At 29.8% G+C, this 7,401-nt stretch overlaps 1 long non-coding RNA gene across 2 annotated transcripts; it reads right to left on the bottom strand.

Moving 5' to 3' along the window:
• LOC110231098 lies at positions 1 to 1,342 on the bottom strand. Of its 2 annotated transcripts, XR_002334197.1 has the most exons (4): positions 1,060 to 1,342; positions 587 to 731; positions 400 to 490; positions 1 to 280 (listed from the first exon to the last, which is right to left on the bottom strand). It is a non-coding gene; the product is annotated as an uncharacterized LOC110231098 (long non-coding RNA). The 2 variants fall into 2 exon arrangements; XR_002334196.1 differs by having other exon boundaries at positions 1 to 490.
• Between the last annotated feature and the right edge of the window lie 6,059 nt (positions 1,343 to 7,401).

Here is a 7,401-nt window from a genome sequence, read left to right as displayed (position 1 = left end):
TTAGTTTACCAAATACGAATATATGTTATTTACCGTATCTTATATTTTTTGCTTTTTTCCAAGATTTTCGGAAATCTTGGATCCAAAAACCCTAACAACCTACTACACTATAAATAGAGAACGTCATTATCGTTTCTAACTTATCAAATAATTACTTATATTCGTAACAAACCTCTCATTGTTCCTTTTTGTTTTTCAAATAATGGCACAATCAACTGCTTTCCTTGACGATGTCAAGTCTGCTTGGAGAGGTTTGAGTGCAGGTGCATGTCCTTCGTACCTAGAAAACACTCACGACCAAATTTAGTGAAAATCTACTTATATTTTTAATAACCATCTCTGTTTATGGATGCCAAAAATTAAACTATCGATTCTATATTTTGAATGTATACAGGTTACCAAATGATGGTTTTGCTCTCACAATCTTTGAGAGCAAGCCTAAGCCGGATCTGCAAGTGGATGTAGCAGGACATTTTGTATCTCCAATTCCCTAAGAGGGACATTAAAAAAAATGAGAGATGGTCGAAGTAATATATTTTTCTTCCTTTAACTTTTAAGAAATATGCAATAGTACTAATTTTAATACCCTTTTGTAGTGCAGTCTGAGATGGTTAAGGTGAGTAGGTGACATGCACCATCTACATCTCACTCCCAATGATTTAGTTTTCTTCTTAACCGTGCAAAGGTAAGGACTTTGTTTCTTCACTTTCATATTGCAACATATTCATTTACTTCATTTACGAAATCACGCATGTTAGATTGTTTAGCAATATTTAATCTTATGCTTACATAAATCGATAAATGACCTTAACTAGCTAATAACTATATCTATAAAGCGCCTACAAGAAATCTGAAAACAAGTGTTTGTAATCAATTTACAATTCATACTCATACAATTGAATCAGGTATATTTCACACAATATAGATTTCATATCAATTAACATCATTTCCAATTAAATAATTGATTCTATAGCCAAAATCGAAAAAAATCTATAGCACCATGTATATCAGGCACATACATACAGAGAGATAGAATTACTGATTCGTTGAGTTACTAACCCGTTATCAGCAAGATTGATTAGTTTCGGGCGACACATCGTAATATCGTATCATGAACAATGATGACAACAAAAGAGTTGGAATCCGGTAGATTTTTGTAGAAATTTGTGGTTAATTGCAGAAGTTCTGCAGATCAGTGAAGAAAAAATAGGGTTTTTCAGATATGAATAAGCAAACAGACGAGGAAGATCGGCGAAGATTTGATTTTTGATGCTCGGATTTAAACAACAGATGGGTCTCTTGCCGTCAAGAGACTGCTTTTTTCGATAGTAACTAAGAACAAAAGATGTCGTTTACAATTCTTTTTTAAAAAAAAAAAAAATTATTCGCCAATGACATTTACTTTATTTACACAAGGCCTTATTTTCTAATGTAATGTAAAATCAAGCCCGACGTTTAGTCTTAGATTAAATAATACTGTTTGCCCATTTAATATTTATACTTTTTTAAAAAAATTGAAAATCGAGTATATTTGAAATATTCTAAACAATCCCATATATTTAACTTGGTATTCCAAAAAAATAATTATTCTAAAGTACATAATTATACTTTACTTCATTCTTGAAATATATAAATAATGCTCAAAATTCTATCCATTAATTTCTTCGATTACATTATGTTTGTAAATAATATATATATATATATATAATTATTTATTATGTATATGTGTGTTTGTAAATTCGATAGACTACATAAAATACTGATTTATTCTATTATATTAATAAAAAAGATATTACGGGTCGGGTAATAATTCAGAGATAACGTGTTGAGTAACCGAACAAGTAGTAAAAAATTCAATACCTGATCCTTACCCACGGGCAATAAAAGTATAATAATTACTCGACTTTAAGGTCACTGGTACCCTTATTTTGAAACGGGCCGAATATAGATAACGAGTTTTATTGTCTGGCCTTAAATTACTATACCTACAAATCATCTTATTAAATCAATATAAATTAACACATTTACTTTGCTAATAGAACCACTAAAAATGTCTTATATTAGTTGACTACATTATAATTTCTGCTAACAAATAATTAATCAACCACACAAAAATTCCTATATTTATTTTGTTAAAAAAATTACTTATACAATTTAAAAGATATAGTATAAAAACCCAAATAAAAACCTTCATCCGCGGCATACCGCGGGTTGAATCCTAGTATCTGCTATTTTCTCTTACAAATTACTTCTGTAAAACCGCGGCAATATTCTAGTTATATGTCAAAATATCACATCATATTTCTAGATATCTTAGTTCGATCCTCTTGGACCATTAATTACTAATTAGAACTATTTCCTTGTCCACTAAAAGATAGGATTTTCTAATTATAAGTTATAACCCGTATCCCAAAACAAGCGAATATGTTACTAATGTAGTGCTCTTGGCTTATATGTTAGTATTTTACTAATGTGGTGTTATTGGCTTAATATTCTTTAAATATCTATTATGCTAAAACAAACATTAATTTGGTCCATTTGAAAACGCTGTCATATTATTTTGGGTCGTTTAATCTAGAATTATACTTTTGTCCCAATAATTTATATATAGTTTTGTTCTAAATGAAAGAGCATTAAATTGAGCTGAATTAAAAGATACTCTAAAAAGAGGACAAAATAATTTAGGGTAGGAAAAGATATTCTATAAATATTTAAGGTTGTCTAACTTTTCTTCTTGTGGGAATTACCAGTTTTGCTTGGTTGTATGAAAAATATATATAGGGGACAAGAGCTGCCAAAGGAGCGTTTTCTTCATTTGTTTTTGAATTATTAAAGTAAAATAAAAGAAAAAATTATTAAAGTTTTATATTTCTTCAGTACCCCTCAAAAAACATGTAGAAATTACGACAAATACCGTGGGCTCTAAATGGTAACATAATTTTCAGGAATTTTTGAGAAAAAAATAGTTACATCAGTTGAATGTTGGAGGAATTGTTGAGGAATACTGTTTCAAGATATGGATTAGGAAAGTAGTCCCATCACAGTCATCTTTTTCATTTGATTTGGGTTTTGGACGAGACTTTATATTTTTGAGAAAGTAAGTAATCTATGTTTTTACCAAAACAATATGTTAATGAATTATGTGACTGTTATAATTTAGATTTTTCATATATATTTAAGAATAATGTTTTTGAAGTTGTAAGATTTTTAAGCTTTTCATATTTTGATGTTGTTTAAGAAATATTTACATTCTTGGTAAGTTCTTTGTTAGTTTGTGAGGTAATTATGATAAAAAAAAAAACTTTGATTAGTTTTGTTGACAAGAAAAATTGTAGAAATTGCAAACGTTAACAAAATTTTTCAAAAATCTATTCTTATTTTATAAATTGCAAACATTATCGTTAAATTATGATTTTATCTTATGTTTGATAAAAAATTTCAATATATCAAATTTAGGATTTAATATTTTTATTAGTTGGTTTAATTAACCTTGTTGACAAAAAAAAAAGAATTTAATAAGTATTTCCAAAATTTTATTTAATAAGTTATATAGAAAAATTCAGTCAAATTCGGCCGTTACCATTTACATATTCAGTTATTCAGCCAGATTCAGATAAAAATCACCATAAAATTCAACCAGATTCAGCAATTCAATCAGATTCAGCCGAATTCAGCGGTTACCATTTAGATTTTAAGGAACCTTCAACTTTCTTTCAGTCGTTTTCTCTCTCCATCTCTACTTGACCCGAGGCCTATACGTACCACTTATCAAAATTTAGAATAATATTATCTATAAATTGGTGGTCACACAAACCACGCAAAGCCTATCAACGTCCGTGTCGGCAAATATTCACAAAACTTTCTATCTCGACGTGTACCTCTATAAAAACACATGTATGATCATACGTATTTGTAACTTTATAAGCTGAATAAAATTGCAAATAAATACGGTTGGCACTTTTGTACATATATATAGAAAATCTTAAATGTACGTGAGACAAGTTTAGTGGAAACTGGAAAAGAGATTCATGGCCGAGTTTGGTGGGTGAGGCTGACAACGCCATGTCACTCTCCGACGTCCCGTATGCTCGTTTCCCAATCTCTATTAGGGCTGACATCATTCTCCTTCAAATCATTTCCATTCTCTTAAAAAGGAAGAAAAGACAATCGGACAAGTTCTGTAGAATGCGTGTCATCAAAAAGTATATATTATTTGTAACATTTTTTAAAGAATGTATATTGATGAATGTAAGTAAAAGATGGAAAATTAAGACTCTGGTTTATGCCCGTTGGAGAGGAAAACGATACGAGTCATCAGGGCTGACTGAGAACGCAGGCAACGGATGCTAGGGAGCCAAAATGATAAAAAAAGAAAATCTATTTAAAAAAAATCTTTTGAACTAATTTCTTAAAAATTTGAATATAATTTTATAAAATAAAACTAAAATTAATATTGGAAAATATTATATATGTGTATAGTTTGTGTTCATAACAAAATCATTGAGAAAATTCATGTTAAGCGCTTCAGAACTTTTATCTAAGAAGAAAAGACCATAAAATTCAAATTTTAAAATTTTATAAAAAAGTCAACAGAAAAATAATAGAAGTAGTAGAACATTCTCAAATATATTTTTTTGGTTGGCTGATTCTCGAATAATTTTAGACTAGTCCTTATCATATTTTTCTGTTTTAAAAAATAAAGATAAAATCGATTAATTGTAGTCTACAATTCATGTCGAATTTCAATTCATACATCGATATCAGTATAAATTACTAGGTTATATATGACGCGGTCGAAGTCAAACAGTTATATGATCATAATGAAATATTTATGATTGTATAGATTCTTTTACTGTCTCACCTCTACATGTTGACTTGTGGACTGCATTAAGAACATTCATGGGCCTAGCCCAGTATAAAGTATAAACAAAACTTTGCTGTCATTATATATTTTTACTTATTTAATTTAATTCAAAAATCACTCATTAGGTGGTTAACCCAAGTACAGCTTTTGCTTGTTTAAGGTTCTTGCATGTTTAAGGTTTTGTATTTTGATTCGTTGTTAAGAGCTCTCAAATTATTCGTCCATGGACCATTGGGTGTGTAGTATGGACAGATTTTTATGGGGTAAATTTGGACAGTTCATAATGGGCAATGGTCCAAAAAAATGTCTATGCCCAATAAAGACCATCTTCAGATGAGCAAGTTCTTGGACAACCCATTTTTATTATTTTAATTAATTACAAACCAAATATCATTATTTTGACAGGAAAAATGTGGAATTGTGTGTTTCCCGCCAAAACCGTGAAATTGTAAATTTGTGTTTGCCCGCCAAAATTAAAAAATCACGATTTTTGGCGGAAAAATTGTGAGTTGCGTTTTATCTCAAAAACGAATATCACAATTTTTCAGCAAAAATTTGCGTAATATTGTCTTTCCTTCAAAACCATAAGTAATTTAATAAAAAATAATTTGTTAAATTTAACTATTTCACAAAAATAAAAATTTATAAATGTAAAATATTATAATTTGAAAATTATTTAGCTCTAAATATAATTTAAATTATAAAATATGATTAAAATAAAGACATGTCAATTCTAGTAATTAGGCATATGCCTATTGTCCATATGGTCAAGTCCATATTATCCGCGGACAAAACTGATCTTATGCCCAATTAGACCATTTGTTTTTTGGGAAAAATGTCAAAAAATCATGAACTTTCAAATTTAGGACGATTTAATCATGAACTACGAAGAAAACATATAAATCGTAAAGTTTTTGTTGATTTTAAAATTAATTAACAAAGTTTGGTTAACTAGCCATTTTAGTCATAGCGTTAAGTAGGCTAACAGAAATCTAAATTTCCGTTTACCTTCTCAGTTATGTCAAAATGATATCGTTTACTGTAGCGACAAAACGACGTCGGTTCGACGATTTGGGAAAACTTAAACCTAAATCTTCAAATCGATTTCATTCCCTAACTCTAGAATTTCTCTCTCGCTCCCTCTTTTGAAAAACGAAGAAGTTGGTGAAGAGGGACATGGTATGTGTTCCACAAGAAAATGGAGGTGGTGTAGAGGCAGAAGAAAACGATGTAGGTAGTGTCTAGGCAGAAGTAAATGATGGAGGTGGTGTCGAGGCAGAAGTAAACGATCGAGGTGGTGTGGAGAAAGAAGCAAACGATGGAGGTGGTCTCGAAGAAGAAGTAGGGTTAAGGAATGAAATCGATTTGGGGATTTAGGTTTAAGTTTCCCCAAATCGTCGAAACGACGTCATTTTGTCGCTACAATAAACAATATCGTTTTTACATAACAGAGAAGGCAAACGGGAGTGTAACACCGTAATCATTTTCTGTTAGCCTACTTAACGCTATGTCTAAAATGGCTAGTCAACAAACTTTGTTAATTAATTTTAAAATCAACAAAAACTTTACGATTTATATATCTTTTTCGTAGTTCATGATTAAATCGTCCTAATTTCGAAAGTTTATGATTTTTTTAACATTTTTCTCTTTGTTTTTTTTGGTCTGAACCATAGCCCGTCGGTGTATATTTAGACTTGGCAAGTCCATGGATGACTCGTCCAATTGAGAGCTCTACTTGTTTTAGCTAATAAATATAGGATTACATTGCAACCCCGAAAAAGTTTAAATAATTAAATCCACATGTCACATCACATGTGATTTAAACTATTAAATACTCTCATAATTTTGTTCTTACTTCACGATATAGATTAGACTAGAGTCTAGTGATCGACCTCTTGCTTCATTGATTCGACCCAAATTTTCCGACAAACGTCTTTTGATTAGATTAGACAATTGAACGATAACAAAAGGTTTCTTACAGTAACCTATCAAAGCTTTGACGGGACTTAATACAAGATTATTCGATTTAAATAACCAGTCTTTGTTTAATTATTTGTCAATTAATTTTTTAAATTAAATATTTTTAATAACTTTGAACCAATAGTAATATGAGACAATTAATAAATGCATTTTGAAATTTACGATACATTTATATCAATCAATAAATAATAAAACAAAATCTAAAAAATAAATCTTTGTGGAACAAACTAAAAAGTTAAAACATCAAATTTGTAGGAACAAATGGTGTATAGGTCTTTGACCTCATCCCTAAATCCTTATGGATCTCTTAAGTATGAATTAGTATTATTGTATTAAAATTAAAGACACTCCCACTTATGGGTGTCTAAAGTGTCTATATACCATAGAGGGTTTAGGGATGAAGATGGTCTAAGTTTAAATGTGATATCTTCAATAGAATTTGTGATTTTTTTTCAAGTGTGCACATATTTTTCACGTAACGTGCGTTCAATCAAATACCTTATAGTTCTTATTAAGACATTATAACGAACATTTTTCTGATTTTATCTTGCCCCTGA

This window comes from Arabidopsis lyrata, assembly GCF_000004255.2.
Source record: "Arabidopsis lyrata subsp. lyrata unplaced genomic scaffold ARALYscaffold_2, whole genome shotgun sequence".
Classification (NCBI taxonomy): Eukaryota; Viridiplantae; Streptophyta; class Magnoliopsida; order Brassicales; family Brassicaceae; genus Arabidopsis; species Arabidopsis lyrata.
The sequence above is the reverse complement of the archived record's forward strand: the minus strand, read 5'-3'. Positions and strand labels throughout refer to the sequence as shown.